A 24,913-nucleotide genomic window follows, 5' to 3' on the forward strand; every position below is an offset into this window, starting at 1 on the left:
TGATGCGTGTTGATTTTAAAAAACACCCAACAGACTAACATGGAAGAAGAGGGCTGTAAAGGAACACTATTGTGATTTCTCCAATCCAGAAAAGGAGAGAAGCAGACTTGCAGGTATATTCACGGTTTTAAAAAGACATTCTTCAAAATGTTGGTTTATTTTTTTCTTTTTAACAGACAATGCTGTGCCTTAGAAAGACTCTTCAGTCAGGGTTTAGTAATCCTCTTTCTTCTACAAGGAACATAGTCTCAAAAATCTGGATGCAAGACAGACATGTTAAAAGAGTTGCAGTTTATAGATCCAGCATTTAAACTTGTGGAGAAATGACCAATCCCTCCTGGAACCAAATGGATGACTGGAGCTCATGAGGGAATGATTAACAAAAAGGAAGGGGAAAGGACATGAGCTCAGTGACTGTGACACAGATAACCTAAAACAGATTTCTTAATATTACTCTCTATTTTTTTTGTCCTTCACAAATGATGCAGATAGATGGCTTTTAAGGATTTGGTTACATTTTTAAACAGAAATTAATTTACTATATCCAATACACTTAAATATATACATATTTTATGCATATACAAACAGAATTTATCAGTATCATAGATTAAAATATCCTACTCCAATTCTGAACTGCGACCACTCCCAGCTAATAAAAATATTTTCATTTCTTGCACTAAGGTCCTGACTTATACTTCAAAGAATCTTAAAGACACAGAAGACCATATGTTTTTAAAAGGATTTCAAAATAGTTTGTTTACTTACTCATAAACTCACCCTCTCCAAAGCAACAGCCTAAGTGATACAGATCTTTAGGTAGACTATATGTGCTGTCAAATGGATACATATAAGCATTTTCTACTTACTGAAGGACACACTGCATGAGGATGTGGTTTAGATCTTTATTCTGCAAAACTCAATAGCTGAACAGCAGAAGGAAGTTCAACAGATTCCCTCCCCACGCAACATGGTATAGGAAAGGATAACACGTTCAAATACTTATTTTTTGGACACGGCTAGACTCCATAAAGTAAAAAGTGTCCGTATTTGCTTTACTGTATAGTAACAAAGTGGGGAATCACTGGATTTGCCCTTAAGTCTTTGGTAATGTACTGTGTAAGTGATGGAAGACATAGTATCATATGCCAATTAATATGGATTTGCTTACTAAGTCTGGAAAGCAAATCTTGCCAGTCTCAGTTGCCAACATTTTGTACAGATCTTTTTGACCCCACCCACAAGCAATATTAGTTTTTGAATGTTGCCAATACCACTGAAACACTGTGGTTTGAAAACCACAAAGTTTTAAATGCAAAATATGTAACAGATGACGCAACCAGCCTGTTTCTTAAGCAATTATTCTTTGTGTAGCATACACCTACTGAACATGGGAATTACATCTTACATGATCCGTGTTACAAATACTGTGAATTAGTGTCATCCAACGATGAACAGTTACATATGTTGCACAGCCTTAAAATAAAAGTATAAAAGGGCAATAAAGTCACTTTTTGATGTAAGCTAGTCAACAGAAGTATGCCACTTAATACAAAAGACTGAATTGCTATGGCCCATCAATTCTCTGCGGAAACCATACAGTTTCCAAAGACCATATAAGCACAAGTACCTATAACCAACTGCAGCAGTTAGATCTTATTTTCTGCACCTTTCAATTTTGCATGCAGCATCAATCATGCATTAAAAACCAACTATTTGACAAATGCGTAGTGTGCTGGACTAGTTTTAATGAATCACCAATACTCACAAGTGTACACCATTCCCCACAAAGCAGTAGCCCCTTCTTCAGAACAAGAAAGACATTACGGTACATGTAAAAGCGCTTCACCGAGAAGTAAATTCTCCTCAAATTCAAGAACTAATTACTTTTCTGAATTCCTATGTCTTGTCCATTTTCTCTCTGAATTTTCAGCCTAGGACACTGCATGTCACAGAGTCCTTGGACACGGCATTTTCTATTACTAGATCTGTTCTTGAACACAAATTTAATTTGCTGTGCAGGTAGGACAACCCTACCTTTTCAAAACTCTCAGCAAAACAAATCACATGCACAAAGAAAAAAAATCCCAAATAATCAAATATTCCCTCTTTCCTGATTATACAGAAACAACCATGCTCTTGCATTCTCTAAAAGGTGGTTCAGCTTTTGCAATACATTGGGTTGCAAAAGGAAAGCAGTGCTCTTGACCATAAAATACACAAAACCTTATGTACACAATAGTTTGCCCACTTCCAACTATACTGATGGGTTTAATGTAAGCTCTCTTCCCACAAGCTTGCTTTATGCTGTGTAATTAACTGGACGAACAAAGGAAAAGAATATCCATCTCAGTTACCAAGAAGGAAAGAGGACTTTATTTGTACTCTGTTCCATAACCACACCGCATCAAATAGTGCTTTTTCAGCAATGACAGTCAGTAGACTGGTACTATATTTATATGTACATGAAAGGGCAATCCCATCATTAACACTTACAATACAAGTAGCAATTTGGGGAATGGAAGTTCATATATCTACCACATTTAACAACATAAAACAAGGCTTATTGAGCTTCAAAATTTCCTTGGACGAGATGGTGGCAAGAAGGAAAAATAAGTATTATGAAAAAGCAAAGGAGATCTGCCAGTTGTTGAATAACACTGTAGTTTTAAGATTTAACACTGTAATTTTCAGGAGATTTGCTGGTTTAGATCTTAAACTTGCACAACTGCAGTGAAAAGCTGCACACATCAGACTGTCCTCTTCCAAATATCTGAGCTCATATACACGTTATGTCCTTGTTTTAGTTAAGTTGGGCTTGATGCATGTTCCTTGTAAGACCAATATGAATATGGAGAATATAAGGTTCTTTTTCCTCATGGTATTTTAATGCTCTTTACAGAATGAGAAGTGAAAAAAACTCCTCTTGATTCTCATACAGTAACAACTTATCCTGGTCCTGTAACTAGTTCTGCAGTTTTCTATCTTAAGCTCTCAAATTTATTTGAAAAAAGTTTTCAAACAATAAAGACCTAAAGGCAAACGAGCAGATGTCTAGAGGCACAATAGTTTACCCCTTCTATTTTTATTACTTTTTAAATGCATTTTATCCTAGGCAGCTCAAGAAGGTAGAGCCATTAAATTGGCCTTTTAGCCCACTTCTGAGATGGAGGAAACAGCCTCATACATGTATTTCTTACTCATTTTCCACCTCGAGTCTTTTAATTGGAATACAGTACAGAGACAGACTGTATCTTCATCCTTACCTGAGTGAGGGACACCTAAACTAGTTTTCAAAAAATTAAGCTCAGATACCAGTAGTCCTGCAAAAAATGCGCACAGACTGTATTTACCTGTTTTCTATATGAACTGCTGTTTGCTTTCCTATTTTCTTCTTCTTGATATTTTATGAACTTCAACAATATTGGCTTCAGTTTTAATAATTTGTTGTATGATGAGATCTTCACAGTAGACCAATGAAACACAGAAGACAGAACAAACAACTGACAACTTCAGGCAGGGGAAGAAGATCAGAAGAAACTGATGTGTGATTCTGAGGTCAGAGAGGTGACATGAAGTGAACCTCATCCCTGTGCCAGCTTACAAACCAACACTACTACCCTGAAATAACTGTTCATGCACACATGAACAAAGAAAAGGCTGTTTCAGATACTTAAAATTAGTTCCAGCTCCCTTCTTTAGTTAGCTTTAATAAACAGTATTAAATCTGCAGCCAACTTTTTAACGTATTAGTAATTTCTCTTTTTGGTTAGAGTTATCAGCACCTTATTACTAACATTCAGTATTTCTTTCTTTCCCTGCGTTGATAGGTTTCACTGGATTCTAGGCCTGATGCTATAAACTTGACAACAGTTATGCACTATCAGTCATTCAGGCTGATACTGTCTCTCTGCTTCCAACCAGTGTAAGATAGACCCTGACAGACCCTGACTTTGTATGCGAACTGTTGTCTTTAGGAAAGACTACGGTAGTGTGGTGTCTAGAACAACAGAGTGCCTGTACCTGTGCTGTGGTTAACAAAAAACCCCCACAGTTCAACAACTAAAATAGCTTCTGGACAACATTTTGGACAACTGAAACTCTAACCCTGCCATGTAAGTTTTCACAACTAATGCTACCTTTACCTGCTGGTGTGGGGGTGGGGAGGAGTTCTCCCAACTAAATGGCTCATAGCAGTTCATGCAAACTTAAGTCACAGATGACGAAGTTTTGGAGCTGAAGTTTACCTTCTGTTTTTGAGCTGCCCTACTAGAAACAAAAACTAAAAATGTAAATATGAGCATGTTCTTCTTAACTGCAATTAAAATACAGATCATCTGCACTAGATTACCTTCTTTTCTCTTCATATTTGCTGCCACCATGAGGATTAAAGATACAATGCAATGAATACACTAATTCATCAAGAAGAACCCATGGTGAAGCGTAACACCCAATTGCAAACCTTTCTCTGGTCAGTCCCACTTCTGGGTTTGTTACCCCGTTCAAGACCTATGGCTCCTAGTCCCCTCTGAAAGTCTTGAAAGGGTGAAACTAGGGAGAAGTCAGTGTCAAGTCAAGCAGGAAAACTCTTCAAACTGGCCAAGATATCCTAAGCTGAGAGTCTACAACTGAGATTCTACACAGCTCTCGCTCCTCCTGCCATATTTACACACTATGCATCCAAGTTTTATTGAAGAAGGTGGCCCCCTTCTAATCATCTTAGTAGTCCATTTAAGTCACACAACCATGCAAAAGTCCAGTATCACTGGTGACAGTAGTTATCACTTCATTAACACCATACCATTACAACGTCATGCTTGCTTCTCTGATAAATGTATTTGCAAATCTAAAAAAAAGTCTCAAGTAGTCAATTAGCTTTTCCAAAACGTAACAGGACAATCACACTTAACTTTTTTACATCAGAATAAGAATGCACTGGTAAATTTATGGATTATCAGATGGATAGACCTTTCTTGAATTATTCAGCTATAGCTTTTCCTAGCCTTAAAGAGAGTTTGGTAGAAGACTAAGCCTGCATCAGGACGTTATTTATAGCATTGGTAAGCTGATACACACAAAATGGTAGTAGTCAAGGATGTACTGTCCTTTGAGAAGCCAAAAACTTGCAATTACTGAATATTCATTCAATCATAAAAATACCAAGGTGGATCACTTCTTTTCCAACATATTTAAGCGGATGTGATACTTCCCTAAAGATCTGTATTTGAACCTTCCTAATCCAAGTATCGGGTATAATATGCTATTCCTTCTGCATCAGAAAAAAATGGAAAGGTTCCTCAGCTTTTTTTCTTAAAACTTGACATCACTTGTTTAGTTTGAGTCATGTTTAAGGAGAACTCTTTTGGGAGATTTCACAGTGGTGGGAACATCCCTATCTTACTAAAGATCTTTGAGTTTATTATTTATATATTACTAATGAGTTTCAAATGGCTGAAGTCTGCAGTTAATATGCACACCAGTACTGTAAATTTGCACATCATACTGCTCAAAAACAATGAGCAGGAGCCTACGGGAACACTTGTATTTGAGCCTTCCTCAAGCTCAGCACATGAATATATACAGAAGAGCAAATCCAGTAACACTGCAAAGCAAATATGCACATAGGGAGAAACAATGACTGAGACATCACAAGAAGAAGGGAAGGTGAACAGAAGAAGGTTTAGAGGCAGGAGACATCCAGCCGATCTACACATAGTAAGTAACTTGTCTTTCTGCCAATTAGCCGGTCTTTCTACTTGTAAGTGGCATGTAAGACTTCAGGGATAGTAAGAAGTTGGACAGGGGAAATGTAAAATGAACAATTCTACTGATTCTTATAAGGTACTTGACTCAGAAGATCAGCCCATCAGAAGATGAGACACAAAGCTCTGCTCAGTTCTTCTACTAAAAATTCAGTGCCCTGAAGCAGAACAAACTGCGGAGTTGTCTGGAAACCAATCACAAAGGATAATCACTCCCTGGCAAAGGAGACTTGAGTTTGTGCTTGCTGTCTTGCGGCTGTGACACATCATGGTTGAGATGTCCATTGTCACTTCGATGCACAGATCTCCTGTGGTAGGTCGCAACATTTTGTGTGGCCTTTGAAAGGCTAATGAAGCTGGTGTGAAGGTTCAGTTCTTCCCAAGATTATAATCTCTGCTTGACAGAACTGCTTAAGTGAGCTCCACACTCAGAAGAGGGTGTACCTGTTGAACACCAACAGGATTGTTTCATAGTTTGATGAACAATTACTGGGAGAAAATCCATTGAATGCACATACCAGTCACATCAGAAACCATCTAACCTCTGTCCTCCCTCCTTTTCTGTCAGCACAATGACTGGCATAGAGCATCATGAAGTCTTGTGTCTTGAAAAGGCTAGATGGGATTTCAGTATCACATCTATCAAATCTTGACTAAGAGATTTATCGCATAATAAAGTTTAACAGATGGGAATCTCTCCATCTCTAAAGAATGGATAATTCCTTCAGTAGATTCCATGGCTTATAAAGGTATAAGGTTCAGATCAAGATGTCAGAAGGGAAGCTCGGGCTCAAGCCAGCAAAAGGGTCTGTTTGCTTGATCAACTAGTTTTCTAGATGAGTAAAGGTGGTCTCACCTATATGCCTAACACATATAGCAACCCAAAGGTTGTGGAAGGCTCAAGGGATGAAGGTGAACAGCTCATGACAGAGGAATCAGACACACCTTGAATAAACACAATCTTGTCTGAGAAGAAAAAGTTGGCCAGACTTACTACTTTACATAAAATAGAGTAAAGCAGTTATAGACCTGAGTAACTTTGGATACTACCACCATCTGAATTTGAACCGTTTCTACCAGAAAATTGAAAGGATTTGCTAAGCCAAGGACAGCCACCATTCTTCCTTCCTTCCCATATGGCTTCAGGAACAGCAGTTGTACATAAGGTGAAGGGTCCATGAACTGGTTTTAAAGCTCTCAATTACTTCAATATAATTCTTGAACCAGAGTAGATTCTCCATAAGAGTGGTTGCTAAAAAATGGACAAGTTGGGAAACTTGAAACAGCAAGGAAATAATTGAATTGCATGGCTGTTACCTACTACCCAAGCATCTAATACAATTTCACAATACAGAAGTATATGCATTTCATCCCAAATACGGTATAAGCTGAGGGGAGGAAGGGGACAACACAACAAGAGAAAAGTAAATCACAAGCTGTAATAAACTTTGACAATTATCTTCAGAGATGCTGTTTCCATGTCTACAGTTGTTACCACTGGTGAACTACAAGGCCTGAATGCAACCTATAGCTGTAGAATACATCTCCACTGAGACTGTTCACAGTGGCTTTCACAATATCTGTTTTGGTGGCAACAGGTTTATCTGCAACTTGAGTTTTTCATGCGAGAGAGCAATCTTCCTTGTATAATATCATAGAATAGCTCAAGAAACATTTAAAGGAGTTAAAAATCAATGTGTGAGGATTGCACAGTAACATATCATCAAATGTAAGGTCCTAGACTTATGCCTTCACATCTCTGAATTTATGAATATTGCATCTGCCTTTCTGATGGAACACCACAATGTTCCATCTGCTGCATTTATTGTAACCTGGTGTGATGCATCAGCGCCAGTCCAGTGCATTTCACTCCACCAAGGTGCTCTTTGAGGCCACCTGGCTTTCCAAAAGGAACTACTCCCTACAGTCAGTAGGGAGAATGTCTTGCAGAAGAGTTTTAACTCAAATCTGGCAGAAGTGACTGAAAATACATGGGCCTGAAAAAAAAACAACCAGAAACAAAAGCTAACTTGGGGATATTCCCATCCATAGGCAAGATGTGGAAACTGATCGAGAACATCCACAAGGCCACATGAAGGTTGCAACTATTTATTAAGGAACCATCAGGAAGCTGAGAACTTACTTCAGTAGGAACTAAGAAGAATAGTTACCATTATTATAATGTTTGTCTTGTACAGAAGTTTCACCAGAAGATGATCTTTCATGAGCAGATCTTGAAATTAACCACCATGCTCTCCTTGTGTTAAAAAAAAAAAACAACCAAAGCAAGAAACCCCAAGCTGCCTTTTCCTTTAAAATAAAATTAACATAAAAATGAAGTTTTCTTTTCAAATTTACTTTCAATTCACAAAATTGCAAAGACAGCATTAACAGTTTTAGTTATGCTGTAGGACAAGCCACAGAAGCTTTGCTACAGAGTCCAGCTTCATGCAGTACAAAGCAAATGGCAAGTAAAGAACAAATCAAGGTGATACAGCAAATGGCAGTGGTACCTGTAAACTGGTGAAACTGGTGTAAAGACAGATGTTTGGCACAACAAACAGGCTGTTATAGTTTTCCTTAAGGAAGAGGAACCATAGCCTGCCTTTGCCACAGAGAGGCTTGCTTCACTGCACATTTGATTGCATAGCAGGTCACACACAAGTGCCTTTGTACCCAGTGGCACCATTCTTCATACCTGAACTGGCAGGTAACTGGGAACACAGGATAAAGCTCTGAGTGCTATCACAGAAGTCATTTGACACCTTAGGTATACAGATGCAGGTCTTCCACTCTAGTTGCAATCAAGTCACAGCTTCTTTTGGCTACACATCTGCTTAGACAGCCATTCAAATTCTGCCTAAGTTTATTCCACACCTGTGGACAAATGATTGAACTTTCTTCATAGTCCCTCTGGCCATTTTAGAGCAACCAGAAACACACAGAAGTTGCAACAGTTAGAAACCAGCTCTGCAACTTGGTTATTTCTTAATTACTGACATGGTTTATCCAACACTGCTTTCAGCTTAGGTAAGATCCCACGGGATTTATTAGTTCAGGCATAGTACCACATATACAAAGCAAGCCCTGAGCAACAGAACAGATGTGGGATCTAAAACAGTAAGATACAGTTCCATCATGTTTTGAATGGGATTTGGATCCCAGTTTGTTTCAATTAAGGAATGCAGAATTTCCAATCTCCATTGCTATCAAGCTGACTGACAACATGTTCGATAACTTACACAGCTCTCAGAACTATTTGTGAAGTGTAAATTTTATAGTCATGCATATTTCTAAGGAAAAATGGCAGACCTAATAATTATACAGAAGCTCTATACTAAAACCTGTACCACTACGTGAACAGTTTTATTACCAGAGGTGGTAAACCACAGCAGTATTATGAAGCAGCTTGACCATACAAGAAAATCCTGGTAACATCCAATTCATTAACTACTAGTCTGCTTCAGCTTGGGGTAAATCAGGTTACTGACTGCAAGAACAAGCTGTTTGTTTGTGTGTGTGGGGGGTTGTTTGTTTTTCCCTCCAGGCTCTCTTGTCAAGCATTAGTAGCGAGGGGTAGGGACAAAGCTTTCCCTCACAAGAATATGACTGTACATCTATCTAGGCTCAGAGACCTTTTCTTACTGCAGCAAGCTGTTCCCACTATTCTTTGCTTATCCTCTTGCTCCCAAAGCTGGTCAGATGGAGACTTTTCAGTTATCAAAATCTGCAGCAGCAATGCAGTCCAATAACCCTTACAACATGGAGTGGTTTTCCCAATACGGCATGCTGCTGCCAAGATACCCTCCACTAATTGCATCTTATGCTTATCTGAAGTAAGGCAAAAGGGTATCAGCAGTTACTACAAGTCATCACTCTTCACTGGACTAGAAATAGGAGATCACACACAGGAAAGCCAGGAATAGTATGCTTTTTAAGACTTGAAGACTTTATCATGCTGTCATGACAGGGAACCTGTCCGACCACCATCTGAGAGGCCCAGGTCATTAAACTGGTATTGGGACATAAAAACAGTACCAGAAGGTTCAGTTTCTTCTCAGCTGAGCTCTCACATCTTGGATGCATGACCATCAGAGCAGGTCATACAGTTGCAGCATTATTGTTAAGTTTCCCCATACTCAAGAGTATTTAATTTGAGAAGTAGTTTTCAGAAATTCTAGCAAACATTAACATAGTAATTTGGACACCAAAGGTAGTAGCTTTTTGTGCCAGCTCTCTAAAATAATTTTAGAGGTAGGCCAGCTGTAGAAATCAAAACTAATTATTAAAATTTACGTTATGTGTAAGTTTGAGCAAGTTCCATTTCTACCTAGGTTTTCCATCTGTACAACAGGAAACATATCTATGGTTCACTCCTTAGAAAAAACCACACGAGTCACCAAAGATTTCTGTACACAGTGCAAGAATTGTGCCACTAAAAAAAATGAAAGTTACATGCAGTCAACATATATTCAGTTATTATTTATTCTATTACTGTATTCTATATACCATACTTGATGGTAGGCACAGACCTATGAAGAACATAGAAAGGAAGCACAGACAGTCATGTCAAAAACAGGATAACACATGTTGACATAAAGCATATAAACCAAAGTTTGAACAGATACCCTTCACGCTGGAAATGCCTAACCTTTGCATGTGTTTGACAGTTTAACTGTAGCTGAGTCTTCCTAATGACTTTCATTACATGACACCATTCGGCTGATTTTATTAAGTTTTAAACTCAGCCTGAAGTTTTCCATGACAAATATTAATGGACATTTACGATCAGAAGGAAAAAAAACCAAACAACCAAACACCCAACAAATAAGTCTTTCTGTTAATATTTTAAGAAGTCTGCTGTTCTGAATCTATGTCAATTTTTTCAGCATCCTGCTATTGAGTTGGGGGTTGCAGACTGCATTTCATGGGCTCCATAAAAGAAACTGCATTTTCAGAATAAAGGAGCTCAGAATAAAAGCTCCTTTAAAAAAAAAAAATCAATTATATTTTAAATGAATGAATTCTCACCATCACTTCTATATATAAATCCAATAACTGAACTGGGTAAAGTGACAAAAATAACATTAAAACAAAAATTAAGAACATTCTTCTTGAAGGAATTGATATATTCAGAGTATGCAACACAACGCTTTTATGTTTAATTCCTCCTCAACGCTGACCATTTAACTCTGGCTGAAGACAAAACTGCTCAGTACTTTTGAAGCATTTCTGATGACACGTACCATACCCAAGCTGAAAAATGAGACATTCAGAGACAACATTAATGGAAATAATTTTCTGCCATTCCTCTGGGTCTCAGCTCCCTCTTCCAACTCCAGCTGTAAATTCCAGACTGATGACACTGCAGAGTTCAGCTCACATCTGGGATTCTTGCAGCCACAGGAATACTTACTATCCTTTCAAAGTAAGTATTCATTTTACATACTTGCACATTACACTGACTTACAAATTCAGTTCTTTACATACTACACCAGAATCAGAACACAACTGCTCCTATACTTAAAATTATTTTTCCTCCTCCACAGTTTATGCTTGCAATCTATTTTGGAAGCTCTTTTTAAAGAAAATGCATGTTTCCTCCACAGGAAGGGTCCCTGTGTGGAGAGTTAATTAAAATGCTAGAACAGGGGTCCTCAAACTATGGCCCGTGGGCTGGATACAGCCCCCCAGGGTCCTCAATCCGGCCCCCAGTATTTACACACACACACACACGGGGTTGGGGGGGGGGGAAACCAAGCAGCCCCAGATGACTGCCTGACACTTCATCCGCACGCCAGCCCCCTGGTTAAAAAGTTTGAGAGCCCCTGTTCTAGAACACCTGGCACCCACTAGAAGACCCACAGGGAAAGGGCTATCATTTGAAACGTTAAATACATTGTCAGCCATGGATGGGAGTCAAGAAAGTGTTTCAAGCCATTTGGTGCTCTGAAAAAATGTATACACCTGAGAAGAAAAAAAAACAACAAAACTTTCCGTAGAGGAATTATAGAGGAATGAAGTTGGGTTAATTAACATTGATAATATACAGCTGTGGGCTGGCTTCAGGGCCAGTGGGTTGGCGGATGTGGATAATGCACAGCTGTGGGTGGGTCCTGCTAAGTACTTAAATAGCTCTAAGGGGTGTGAAAGAGGAGCCCTGGAAGAAGCAGAGGGAGAAGAGAGAGAGCATCCTGGATGTAGGAGAGGCCCTGGGGAGAAGGGGGCCTAGAGGTGGATGCAGCAGAGGCAAGAAGCAGGGTGGACTGGCCTGAAGAAACAGCACGGACAGTAGATGAACTGTTGAAACCTTGTGGGGGATTGGTGGCCATGCTAGGGCAAGGCATGGGAACTACCTATTGAAGTTAACCTGGAATGGGATGGTAAAAGTCTTGTTGCAGCCGGCTAGTTTGGATAGTGCTGTGACAACTTTCTATGATAAGATGAAAGACTCTGTCAAGTATTTAATAAATTAAAATAATTCTTAGTGTGCATTTAGGATGAGTTAAAGAATGAGAATACCCAAACATGTTCACAGAGACTTAATTCTTTGCTCAAATACCTTCATAATCTTCTTCATAGGTAAGAATTTTATCTTTGTGTAAGTAAAGGGCTGATTTCCAACATGTAACATATACAACAATTCTGATATCAAGCAGTTTTTGTAACAGGTAGCAATTATCTTAACTGCTACCAAAAAAACCCTGACCTAGAACAAAACTCTTAATTTACTAAGTGCTTTGATTTTTAGAGGTTTACATTTTGAGTTGGGACTCTTTCATGGTAAAGATGACTTCTAAACCTGAGTGATCAGTAATTTCCCAGCCATAAAGGCAGCAAAAAGTAACAGGAGTCAGCTGATTTGAAAGATATTGTTCATAAAAGGCCCAAGCAACTGCTTGCAAGATCTAATGTAGCACAGAAGACAAAAGAGGAAAAAAACCAGTATCATGAGATTACTTTTTTTTTCTCTCTGGTCTGTAGTAGCAGCAAATATTCAATTGGCTTATTTCATCCTGACAAAGTATTTTCAGCTTGTTGAAAGTATCAATTTAAATAAGTAGCTTGCCTCTTCTTGAAGGAAGTGAGAGGCAAGTGGACAGTTTGAACCACCCTGAATATACTATACTAGAGATGGAACAGACCAAGCAAAACAGTTTCCAAACTATCTCCAAGTTAATGAAATGATTTCTTTTGCTAGAAATCACAAGAGCAGCATGCTCTTCTAGACCAGGCTAGACCAAGATGTAGATAACCAGCCTCATTGTTTAATGGCAACATTCACCCAGAAATGTCAGGTTATGTTCTTTACCTTGAAAAAGTAACAGCAAATAATGCTCTGTATGTCAACACAAGTAATTCTTTAAACATATGTTCCTGCCCTCTTTCTTTACAAGGTGATATAAACAGTTCTTAATATTTACAGGAATCCTTACAGGAAAGATCACAAGTATGCTCTACAAATCACCAGAGATAAACATCTACTGTTACACTACAAAATAACCTCAGGGTCTTAGAATAGAAAGTTTTTCACGTATGAGATCCTGTTATTTAGATCACACACAGTTTGAGGAAAAAAAGAAAAAAATCACATTTCATCAAGTGCAGGACTGGTATCTACCATCTGAGGTCAATAAATCAGTATAAGTTATTTGCTTAATTAAAAAAATATTTGAGGATATTGGTAACAAACACAGTTGATTAAGTTAAAGGCTTATGTCAATATAAGACATTTGATATTATAAATAACCAGCACATGCATGCCTGATGTTATTCTACAAATGATTAATACAATACATTAAGTGCATGAGGAATCAACTAATAGATGGATTTCAAGAACTGTGAATCATCAACTAGTTGCAGTATTGCTAATAAGGTAATAACATCCTCACAGGATCAGTAAACTTTTAGTCACTGATTAAAAGACACCACTGTGAATAATGCTAGCTTATCAAAAGACTGAAGTGTGGATGAGCAATAATGCTGGAGAACAACTCCCTAATGAGCATGGTCCAGTCAAATAATACTCTTCAATGAGCCACTGCAAGGTCACGTTTCTAGAAGCAGAGCACAAAGATTTTTATAGGCCAGTTTCAGAAAGACTTGGATGTATACTACTTCTGAATTATCTGATGAACGAAGTAGAAAAAAAACCCACCACAAAAAGCGACAAAACAATGAATCCCAATGCTTCATCCAGGAAATATACACAAAACCACCATTAGAAGCTGGCACTGCCCACTTTGAGATGTTGGAAAGACAGCTCAGATAAGAGCAATAGGTGAAGAGCACAGTCGGGTTTTAAGGAATATTTTCCACCCTGTCATCTTTCAAGTAATGGAATAATTACATGAGTTACAGCTACCAGCAAGCTGGAGAAAGCAAGGGTAATACGAATTCCATGCAAGCAGGAGCTGAAGCTGGTGGGTGGGACAGAGTGCATGTCCTATTCAGAACTGAAATAAGGTCCTAAACAATAGCGCTGCTTGAACATTTGATACGGAGATTACCTTACCAACAGTCATGTTGAAATTCAAGAAATTATTAGTTTAGAGCACAGAGACTACATAGATAGTCTAATGGAAAAAAACTTAGTGGTCACTTTGCACTTTCAGTCTACATATTCATAAATTCCTTAAGTCTGGTCCACTGTCTGGTTGCTTACCTCATGCTGATGAAGCAGCTACCAATACTAAAGTCTTTATCAGTTTAACTTTAGAGAGAACTTCATTAGGGGATAAAGGACTGAACTCAAAAGATGCTGTATATTCTTTATTTGTCTGGGGGGTGGGTGTATTATTGTTTGTTTTTTTTTTTTACATAGGATTCCAGCATTTTTTTTGCATGTCAAGTAAACAGCTGGTTCAAATAAGTTTCTAATTACTCCTTTACCAGGGGTATCAGGATACAGAACACAAGGAGGGGAGGAAACAGCAGCAGGAATTCTTACTTTCACTTAAGTTTATCTGACCTGTAAAGAAACACAGAAGTGAGGTATTACAGGGAGGTTTTGCAGTCCCTTTAAAAGGACATCAAAGGAGGGGAGGAAAAACCCCAGCCATAAACCAGAAGAAAACTTTTGCTCTCAAACTCTTACTCTTTTAGCCATCCTAATCTTAGAGAAACCCTGTCATTAAGAAAAGGTGACATTTCAGTGGCAGTCAACATGGTAGGATGTACTGATGTTACGCTGTTTAAGCTTGAGAAGGTTATATGTTTGTTTTGCCCTGCACCTAATCTACATGTACTAGAACACCAGGTGCTGGAGAAGCTTGGCAGGCTGTGCCATTTCTCACACAGTCAATGCACAAAACCTCATGAAAACTGGTTGGTATTTAGGTGATTTGTCTCCCCTAAGAGCAGAACCAGGTATTAACACATGCCTGTTCTTAAGTGTTGTATAGGAAGGCAGACAGTGTGTGAAATATCTGCTTGTTCTCAGAGCATCTGCTGGACCAGGAACACTAGCAGCGGCACTGGGCATAGCATGAAGCAGCATGAAAGACAGTCCCATCTCACCCCTGCCCACCCCCCAAACCCTTCCGTAACACGGTTATCTGAAAGGCTGTTTGACCTTTTACTACACTGCTTGAACTTTTCCTGACGTGTTAGAAAGTATTATTCGGTCTGGCAGATAGATCACGTATCTGTGAATACCTTTTAACCAAACAAGGACTATTGCTGAAACGGTCTTTGGAGTGGATTACTCTTGAGGTGATCCTCTCTACATTAAATTGCAAGAAGCTTCAAGTATCAATGAACTATTATCTCCTTTTCAGCCTTTCCATGAAACAGTTTTCCTTCTACCTCTGGTAGGTCAGAGAAATAGTTGACATACATCTGGAGCCAGAATCCACTGACAGAAGAGAGTTCTGCATATAACAAGCCAAACACCATTGCAGGCATTTTTGTTCTTCCCCACGGACTGATTCAGCATTCTCACCTCTATATATAGAGTTAAGAGGTAGAAGACCCTAGGAGTGAGTACATTGCCTCTGTAATTATTACTGTAATCTCCCCATTAAAAAAAAAAGCCAAAACAAAACCAACAACACCAGCTGTACTGCTTCACTATTATTCAGGTTGGAAAGACACTACAGAACAAACAAGCTCATGAATCCAGATGTCACTGAGTAAAATAACAAAACCCGACAGAGCAGCGATGACATTTGGAACAACAGCCTTATACACCCTGGGTGTACCTGGAAACTCACAGAGGCATCAGAGGGATTGCTACAGCCACTTATCTGAAAAGAAGGCATCAAGGAAGCACTAAATCAAGTGCAACTCTACGTTTCTGTATCAGTCTTTCATTAAGAGACAGTAAATGCTTCAGAGCACTGAAGAAATCACAGAAAGTGTAAGACTGTTCAAAATATTCTTAAAAGTGAGAAGAAAAATGTATTTACTAAAAGGAACACTGGGTGGCAATTGTTTAAATGCAGTTTGTTATGCAGTCGTTCAAGTGCCAAAAGCTTGTGTTTCCCCTCCCAGTGCTATTTCATCTATAGGGACAATCCACATCAGTATGAACTTGAAGTTCAGTTCTGTTAAACAAACAAAAGCCATCAGAATTTACATGAAAGAAGGATGGTTGGTTGGTTTTTTGTGCTCCCCCTCCACCCTAAAAGGTTTTGAGATTTCTATGTTTCTTTCAAATGTTAAGTCAAAGAAAGATCAACTATACAATCTGAACCAGAATTACTGTCTTGTAGTTCCCATCTGTTTTCCTTCATGGAAATATTTTCAAAGGATAAAAGCAAAACAGTTTCAATAGCTACTGTTCTGCATTAAGTCATACTCACAGGCCAGTAGACCCAATGAATAAAAGGATCTAAAAGTCATCTTAAGTTACAGTTGATCCTTAACAGAACTTTCCTGCTTGTTTATACAACAGTGACTAGGTTGCACAGCATCACGTGTAACAGTAGTGTACAAGGTTCTTAAGCACAGCTGAAGGAGAAAAACTTATCTTGTACACATCAAGGATTTTCTTAGTTCAGTTTTAATATTAGGCAATTAAATGATGGGGGAAAGCAGACACAATGAGAGACGTAAATACTTTTCAGAGCATCTTCCCATTTAGAAAGCAGAAGACTTTTTTTTTTGTTAAAAAAACCCCACCAAACTCTTTAACCATACCTTCATAGATTATGAACAGGTTATTTTTGTCCTTTATATAAATTATTATGTTCTTCTGCATCTTAGGTTCATAGTTCGTATAAGACGACAAAAAAAGAAGTTTGTCTTTGCAAAGGCTGGTATATGTTAGAAGTGCTTAATATCTTGTTCATCTCTCTCTCCTAGAGAATGAATTGGACAAATACAGCAAGCTCAGAACAGGCAGAAGATAACACCAGAAGTCTGTGTTGTAATTCAAACATCCAGTGAGTCAAAGGATGACAAAACCCCAATCTTGTTACAGAATTCATTAGACTCGCCCTGTTCTTATGAATCTTTAAGCCCATGAGATGTGCCAGGATATAATCCAACCACAAACTCTTGAAGGCTGGTTTAACTCGCCTAGACTTTCCATGGCAACCTATTGCTCTTTACAAGAACATCAGTGGTCATGTGTGCACACAGACGCATGCACCTATCTGAAAAAGCATCATTTAGAATAGAAAAGTATTCTTTCATCAACATGAAATGAATTCAAATGTGAAATATGCATGAGCGCTCTATTTCAAGAAAAAAAACCACAACTTGTTTGTGTTGTGGCTTAGTCTTCCATATGTAAGTTCAAGAAAAAAAAAAGACAATTATGAAGGCACCGCCTAACACCATGCAGTGCATTCTGCATTTTTTTCAAGATCCAGAATGACCAGCTCTCCATAATTAACAGAACTGTAGCATAAGAGTTGGTAACATCTCCAGCAACATTCATGACAGTTTTTAATAAAAGGTTAGAGTTGCTTAATATAAATTACACTTGCACAGAAGAATAAAGATCCATGATCATCAACACTTTTGACACACTAACATAGCCTTCATTCTTCATGATGCAGAATCCTTTTTAATCCACACATGACAATACAGAGCATATTACATGTATCAAAAAGTAATTGTTTTCAAATAATTAAAAAAAAAAAAAGGCCTTGAGGGTGGGGAAATGACACCCACAGAAAGCAAGGGCTCAATTTATTGTCAGATTTTTATTACAGATGTTTTTCAGCCTGTTCCTTACCTCCATTGCATATACTAACCCAAAGCACAGAAAGAACTTTCTCCTTTTCTGCAGCTTCTGAAGACCAACTAGATGATTTGCTTGAACTGATTGCTGAGAAAAGCTTCCTTTTTGCCCTTTCTAAGAATGAAGTCATCCTAAAAAAACAGCCAAAATTGTATTGCCTATCATTGATAAAACAAAAGGCCTTTAAGTTTTTTTTTCTTATTTTAAATACTTGGGGAGGAAAAAAACATCCCACCCTTCCTATTTTTAAACAGCTTTATAATCTCCAAAATGCATGTTGTTCCCACATGGTGTAAATTCTTGGCTAAAATAAAGTTAAGAATAACAGCATAGAAATTAAAATACAACCTGGATTTGACTTGCTAAGTAATGGTATTTTAGGAAAGACTTGATTTATTATTCTTGAAACCTAACATTACTTTAAATAAAAGTTTATATAAAGAATTTATAATTCTTCAAACTTAAGTTTAAGAATAAACAAATGTAAAATGAGAAAGCAATTCAAGTTTGACTTCAAAAAGACATCAGTTAAGATCTTCCACTACAAGTGACTGATGTTATGCCTTATGTTACAGACATTAATTGGCAGGTTTTTTCAGTCTTTTGCATGTCAACACAGAAAAAGAAAAAAAAAAAAAAATCTATTCTAGTCCCAAACAGCATGTCCTTCCTTCTTCATACAGCTTATCTAGTGAGGCTTTGAGTCCTTAAACTTTTAATTAATATTCATGTGCAGACAAATCACGAGAGACAGGAGTTTCACATACAGCTATGCAGTGCTACAGAGATAATACGAAATACTGCTGGTCAGTATTTACCTAAAACATGCTCATCCACTTTTGGAAAAGGCATAAATACAACGTGCACAGGCCAGGTATGAGGCTGCCTTTCTTCCAGACCCTGCACTCCTGCGTATTTTAAAAGCAAACAAACCAACCACCCAGCCTTATTGATTTATGATATCATCAAATCAGAAGAAAACATGCAAAGTGTTAAAAAAACTAAACCAGTTGTAAGACAAAGCTTATGCCCATAAAGTGAAAGATGCGTTGATGACTGTAGCACAACCAACACCTCACAGGGTGGAACAACTATGCAAGGCTGTAAATCTTAACCACAACTGGATGATTTTAACTATCTACAGAAGGCTGGTTTTATTAAGAACACAGTAAGTAATAACTACTGGTATTTTCCATCTCTAAAAATAGATCTGCATCTTCAGTGAAAGACAGCTTTAAATCTCTCCGGGACCATGGTGACAGTCAATGGGCTGAACAACATCTGCTCTGTTTTACTAACCTGTTCAATTCATTAAGTGTCTACTCAAAGAAGAGCACTAGACATTACAAAAGATCCAAACCACACAGAACTTAAGAAATTACTGACAGGTATAGTGGTCAAGACTTCCCCAATGCAAAATAGTAACTCAGAAGTTTCTATCCGTTCTAGCAGAGGGTAAGCGACAGCTCTGTTATCTTACTTGCATCATTTTGTTTCTCTACTATTATTCAGAGGTTCGTGGAGAAGAACCATTTTTTCACCTTTCAGCAAGAGCACAAAGTTTCTAGAACAGTCTATCAAATAAGTTAAAGTAAGCAGAGTGAGGGCCAGGTTCCCCCACCCCCAGCTCAGCCACACTGTTGGATTAAAAAGAAAAGAAGAAAGATTTTTTTAAAAAAATTAATTCAACTTTCTAAGCTCAATTGGTATCCAACTTGAAAAGTAAGTTGAAGGAAGCCATGACTTCAGGGGAAAAAAAACCCAACCAACAACAAAAACACCCCCACCCCCAGTATGTATTTCCCCAAATTTGTATAGCTTCACTGTGTCAAAGATGCTAAAATGAAAAAAAAACAACCAAAGAGGCAACAACCAGACAAACAAAAAACCCCACCACAATGTAACTATGATTTATACAATTATCTTGGAGGTTGAAAAAAACATCCTAAGATTCTGTTAAGGAATGCCAAAGGGCTGGCAACGTAAGAAACACTGGGTGTGGGGCTGGCCAGTGGAAAGGGATGAACATGGAAACAAAGTTTCAAAATGTACTTCTAAACTGGGAAAAGAAAAGGCATGGAGAAAGGGAAAACAAATGTGCAAATCTGGAAGTTTTACGTGCTCTTTAAAATTTCTGCAGTTGAGAAGTTGTAATGGTAATGGAAGCTTAAAATGACAAAGATACTAGCATAGCTTGCTTAATTAAGACACTATGTTACAATAAGCATTTGTGGAATACACACCAATATATAAAACTTGCCTAATAACTGAAAGTTCATATTGCCTTAGTAACAGCTGCAGAACCCATCCTTGCACAGCAGTTGGAGTCTCCCAGCACTGCTACACTAATAAGAAGTGTATTTTTTTTGAAAATATTTATTAAAAAAATAAGCAAAATTAATCAAAGAAAGGAAAGTAGTTAAAACAGCTAAATGTGGGCTAAATGCAATGTCGGCAATCTACAGAATGAAGAAGAGCTAAGTGTTTTAAATCAGGGATTGCTTTCAGTACACTTAAAAAAAACCCCAAAGTTAAGAACTAATTCTAATAGATCCTGATGATTTCTGTCTACTGGTTTCCTTATTTGTAAGGAGTACATATACCACTTCATACAATGCCATAAGCTACAACAAAAGCAGAACTCTGTTTGGAAAGATACACAAATGATGCAAAGGATTAGGGATTATAAAACCCATTTACTTTATTACATTGGTCAGTATTTGCAGCCCATTATTTCAAACTCCTGAAAATATCGGATTCTACCAATTATATATCCATTACCTACACGCTAGAACTACCTGGCTGTGGGTATCCTAAATCCATCAGCACAAACCAACAAGTTTTTCTGTAACGACGGGATAGGCATATACCGGATGCGACACCCTGGAATACAAGCGAAGGTTACAGACCAGGGAGGGCATCACCTCTGATGCTAACAGAAATACACCCCAAGCACACAGCCTTATGCAGGCATATGGGAAGTATCAGCACATCAAGCTAAACTAAATTTGGGTATTTATCAATAAGCATGAGTTGGCACTATATAAAAATTAAAATTGAAGTTATTTTTTAAATAAAATATATTCAGTTTAGTTTTATTACTAGAAATTGGTTTGAGGATGAAAAACTTATGGCTTTACTGATACAGCACAGACAGACTGCAATTTTAGTCTAAATGCCACTGTCAGAGCAGAAGTCTTTTTTGCAACAGTTTAATCCTGACAATGGTCAACAGGCATGTAGTTAAGAAAATAAAACCACAGTAAAGCATTACTTCTGTTATACTCCTCTGAGCTTTCAGGGGTCTACTGCTTAGGAACTCCCCAAGCTTGACAAGGCATCTTTGTATCCGATTTCCATGAATTCAGGGAAGCTATGTTTCTTCTTATGTTTTATATGCTTTTGTACATAAACATAACCAAACATGTCTAAATTTCACTATCAAGTCAATACTTAAATATCATGCAAGCAGCTACAGTACCTTTTAAGTGAAGAAAATCACTATCTCCCTATTTTCTCTCCTTCAATCCCTATATCATTACTTTCAGTTTCTGTTGAACAGGAAAGCTTTCACACCCAGTACTTTCAGTTTCAGCTTAGCAAGGAAGTACATAAGAATGAGTTATACTTGAGAGTTATCTGAAGTTAGGATAGCAACCAGGAGTCTGGGGAAATGGAAAAAAACAGGAGCCAGGGGAGAGTAGAAGACAACAGCTGTCTAGGAAAAAAGATTATATCTATCTATGACTTCAACATTACATGAGCCTTAATTACACCACAATGGTTAGCACTTTTTTTAAGCCAATCCCACTTCCCCCCACTGACTCCCAAAATACGAGCTTAATATACGAGACTGGAAATGAGCATTTAAATTGCTTCTGTAAAGTGATTTGCAATGTTTGTACAGTTTCTAGGAAATAAGCAGCTAAAACAGTCTTGTAGAAGACTGTGTTTGCAGTTCCCTGGAAAAAGAAAAACAAAAACAAAAAGACCAAACAGGAAACAATACAGAAACCAAAGCTACGAGACTGACCAAGCCCTGTAAATCTGTGCAATAAATATGTATGCTTAAAAACAGCATTTAAATTTTTTTCTCATTTCAGGCTCAGCAAAAGCATCCTAAGAACTCTGCACAGATTAACATTGTCACTTATAAAAGTAAAAGATTTTTTTAAAAAATGCAAATAATAACAGAGCACAGTAATCAATCCAAGGTTTCCAGTCCTTTCTGCTCTTTTTGAGGTGGACACTAAGCAAGAAACAGCCAATTGCAGTGGAAAGCAAGTTTCCATTTTATGTAGGTTCATAAGAGGAAAAACAAACCCCAACTCTGTGTGCTGTTATTCCAGCGTACCATTAAAGCCCCTGCATGACAGTTACAGCCACCTGATACAGATACACGTATTTATGTGGGAGGCACACACAGAGAACTGATCCCAAGGACTTACTGCACACCCCCTTTCTCACAATTACTGGTTATGACAAAACACATTAAGTGTTTCCAAATGTAGGCTAGGGGGAGTGTCAAAACATCATGTGCACTGGGAGACATTAGTTGGGGGAAAGCTGTGACAGGCAAGAACATGTTCTTAGAGAGTATTTACCAACATACACTAAAAAAAGCCTTAGAGACTTTATAATATTTTGGTAACTTACATGCACAGCTCATCACAAAGCTAATTGTTTTCATTTGACATAACAAAAGGAGAATTGGTGTGCTTTTAAGGAAAGGTCATTTTTCAACATTTATAGAAGCTTCTCCTCTAACACACTACTTATTTAGAGACTCTAGAGATTATATTAGTGTTCTTATACTTGTGTATTTGTTTGTATACCCTTTGATATCTAATAGTAGCTCTTTAAAACATACACTGTGTTTTCCTCTAAAAATTTCTACAATACCCTCTAAACTTGCCCCAGTTCATGTACCAGACATACAAGGACAAACCAAAATTAAGCTATTATTTACAGACTTGTATTTAAAAGAACAAACAAAGCCTACATCAATGCTGTTGCTCAACTTTGTTTATTATGTTGACTGTGTTCTGCTGTCACTGTATTCACCATTTCCCCTCTGCTATGCATTTCCTCCATGTTGATCTACAAAAATATCCCTCCTCTCTCTAGCAAAGGTATGCTTTTCAGTTGCACTCTCTAAGGAAGACCTTAGGAACAGTGATACAGCTATTTACCATCAGAAATCCTATAAAATATCAAGCTGATAATATTCTTTATTCTAAAGGACCTTTGTATACATCCTAAATCTTTTCCTCTGTGCAAGACTGAAAAAGACTACATTGTACAATGCAGTTTTGCTTTACTCATCTGACAAACCCTTCCCCATTCTAAATATTATTCTTTTATTTAGAGCAGCATTTCCACTTCTTTGCAAACAGCATCACAAAGCACCTGCAGCTCTTCCTACATGCAAATCAAACATTAATGTCAGGCCCTGATCTGCCAGGGCTGAAACAATAATCCAGCGTTTCCTCCCTGCGATATGGAGATCAAGAGAGTATTCTGTGATCAGGACACAGATTTAATACAAAATTCAATGCAGAGGGTCTTAGGAGTTTTGAGTTTCTTTCAGATGCCAAGGGTCAGAGATGGTTTATTTTTCAAATTGTATTTTTTCTGAACAGATGTTTACTGCTCTGGTTTGCTATGACAACCACCCATGTTATAGACTACACACAGTATCTATTTGTTAGGATCCTTTTGTTCAAGCAATTACATCGCTCTCTAGAGGAAGACTACCAACCAGTATCTTTGCTTTCTTGTAGCCATACTGGTCACAACACACTTTCGGAGGTTACAGGAAGAAAAACCTTTTTAAAATATGCTTTTTTAATGGAATATTACAGTTAAATACTGTAACAGTTGAAGTATCAGAAGCAATGTTTTACAAAGAATATTACTAATTCCATGGACTAGGAATTACACCTTCCTCTTCCTCTTACTGGCCCTACTGGTATCCTACAGGCCAGTATTTCATGGGAAATAATAAAGCCCATAATTTGTTTTTTAGAGTTGGAGCACTACAGTTCTGGCAAACATTGCTTAGACCTTTTGTGCACTGCCATATTTCGTATTTTCTCCTCCCCTCACCTACCAACAAGAATGAAGGAATCCAATAGCATGGAAATACAGCTTTATAAAGACAGACGTAAGACTGCCTGAAACCTGGAAGGCATGTAGATACCCACCAAAACTCCACACCATGCAACTTTCTGAAAAAACTCAAAGCAATCTAATGCAAAAGCAAATCAGTATTTTCACACTAACAGAACACAGAGATTATGACCATTTCGCTAAGAGGCCAAATAAGCCCTCTGCTCAGACCATTAAAAAAAAAAAAAAAAAAAAAAAAAAAAAAAGCAAAGCCCTGCAGTATGACTGTTCTGTTTCCTGCAGGAAATGAGATGCTTGTATTAGATACCCCTGTGGTTTTCATACTGTAAATGTATCAGCTGGTACAAATCCTCCGAGAGGACTATTAACTAATGCTTAGAAAGAGCAGTGGCAACAGCAGACCACACGTAGCACCTCAGAGAAGAGGGGACAAAAGCTGACAAGCCATCCCTAAAAAATTCGAGGGCCAGCAGCTGAAAAACACATCTAGTAGAGGCGATGTCTGCAAGGAACAGACGTACCCACACCCGCTTTATTTCCCCTTACACCGCTCACTGCTGTCTTAAATAAGGAGCCTATTGCTCATCAGCACTCCTCACTCGGGAGCCACAAGCCCATACTACCACCGCTCATTAAACCACCCCTGGTTACGCACGGCAGCGGTGGATCATCCACCGGCTAACACATCTCATGCATGGCCATTTTCCCTCCTTTCTACTATGGTTTTGTTTGCGTTTTTTTTTTTTCGGTTGTTGTTGTTGTTTTTGTTTTTTTTTTAACATTTCCGAGTCGCTCGGGCGCTAACACCCCCCGGCCGAGGCGGCCCCCG

General features: G+C 38.0%; 1 protein-coding gene across 1 annotated transcript in view; it reads right to left on the reverse strand.

Moving 5' to 3' along the window:
* The window catches only part of GNAL (G protein subunit alpha L), a 194,585-nt gene that overhangs the window by 168,568 nt on the left and 1,104 nt on the right, over positions 1-24,913 (reverse strand). The window lies entirely within an intron of this gene.

This window comes from Falco naumanni, chromosome 3, assembly GCF_017639655.2.
Source record: "Falco naumanni isolate bFalNau1 chromosome 3, bFalNau1.pat, whole genome shotgun sequence".
In the NCBI taxonomy this organism is placed as follows: domain Eukaryota; kingdom Metazoa; phylum Chordata; class Aves; order Falconiformes; family Falconidae; genus Falco; species Falco naumanni.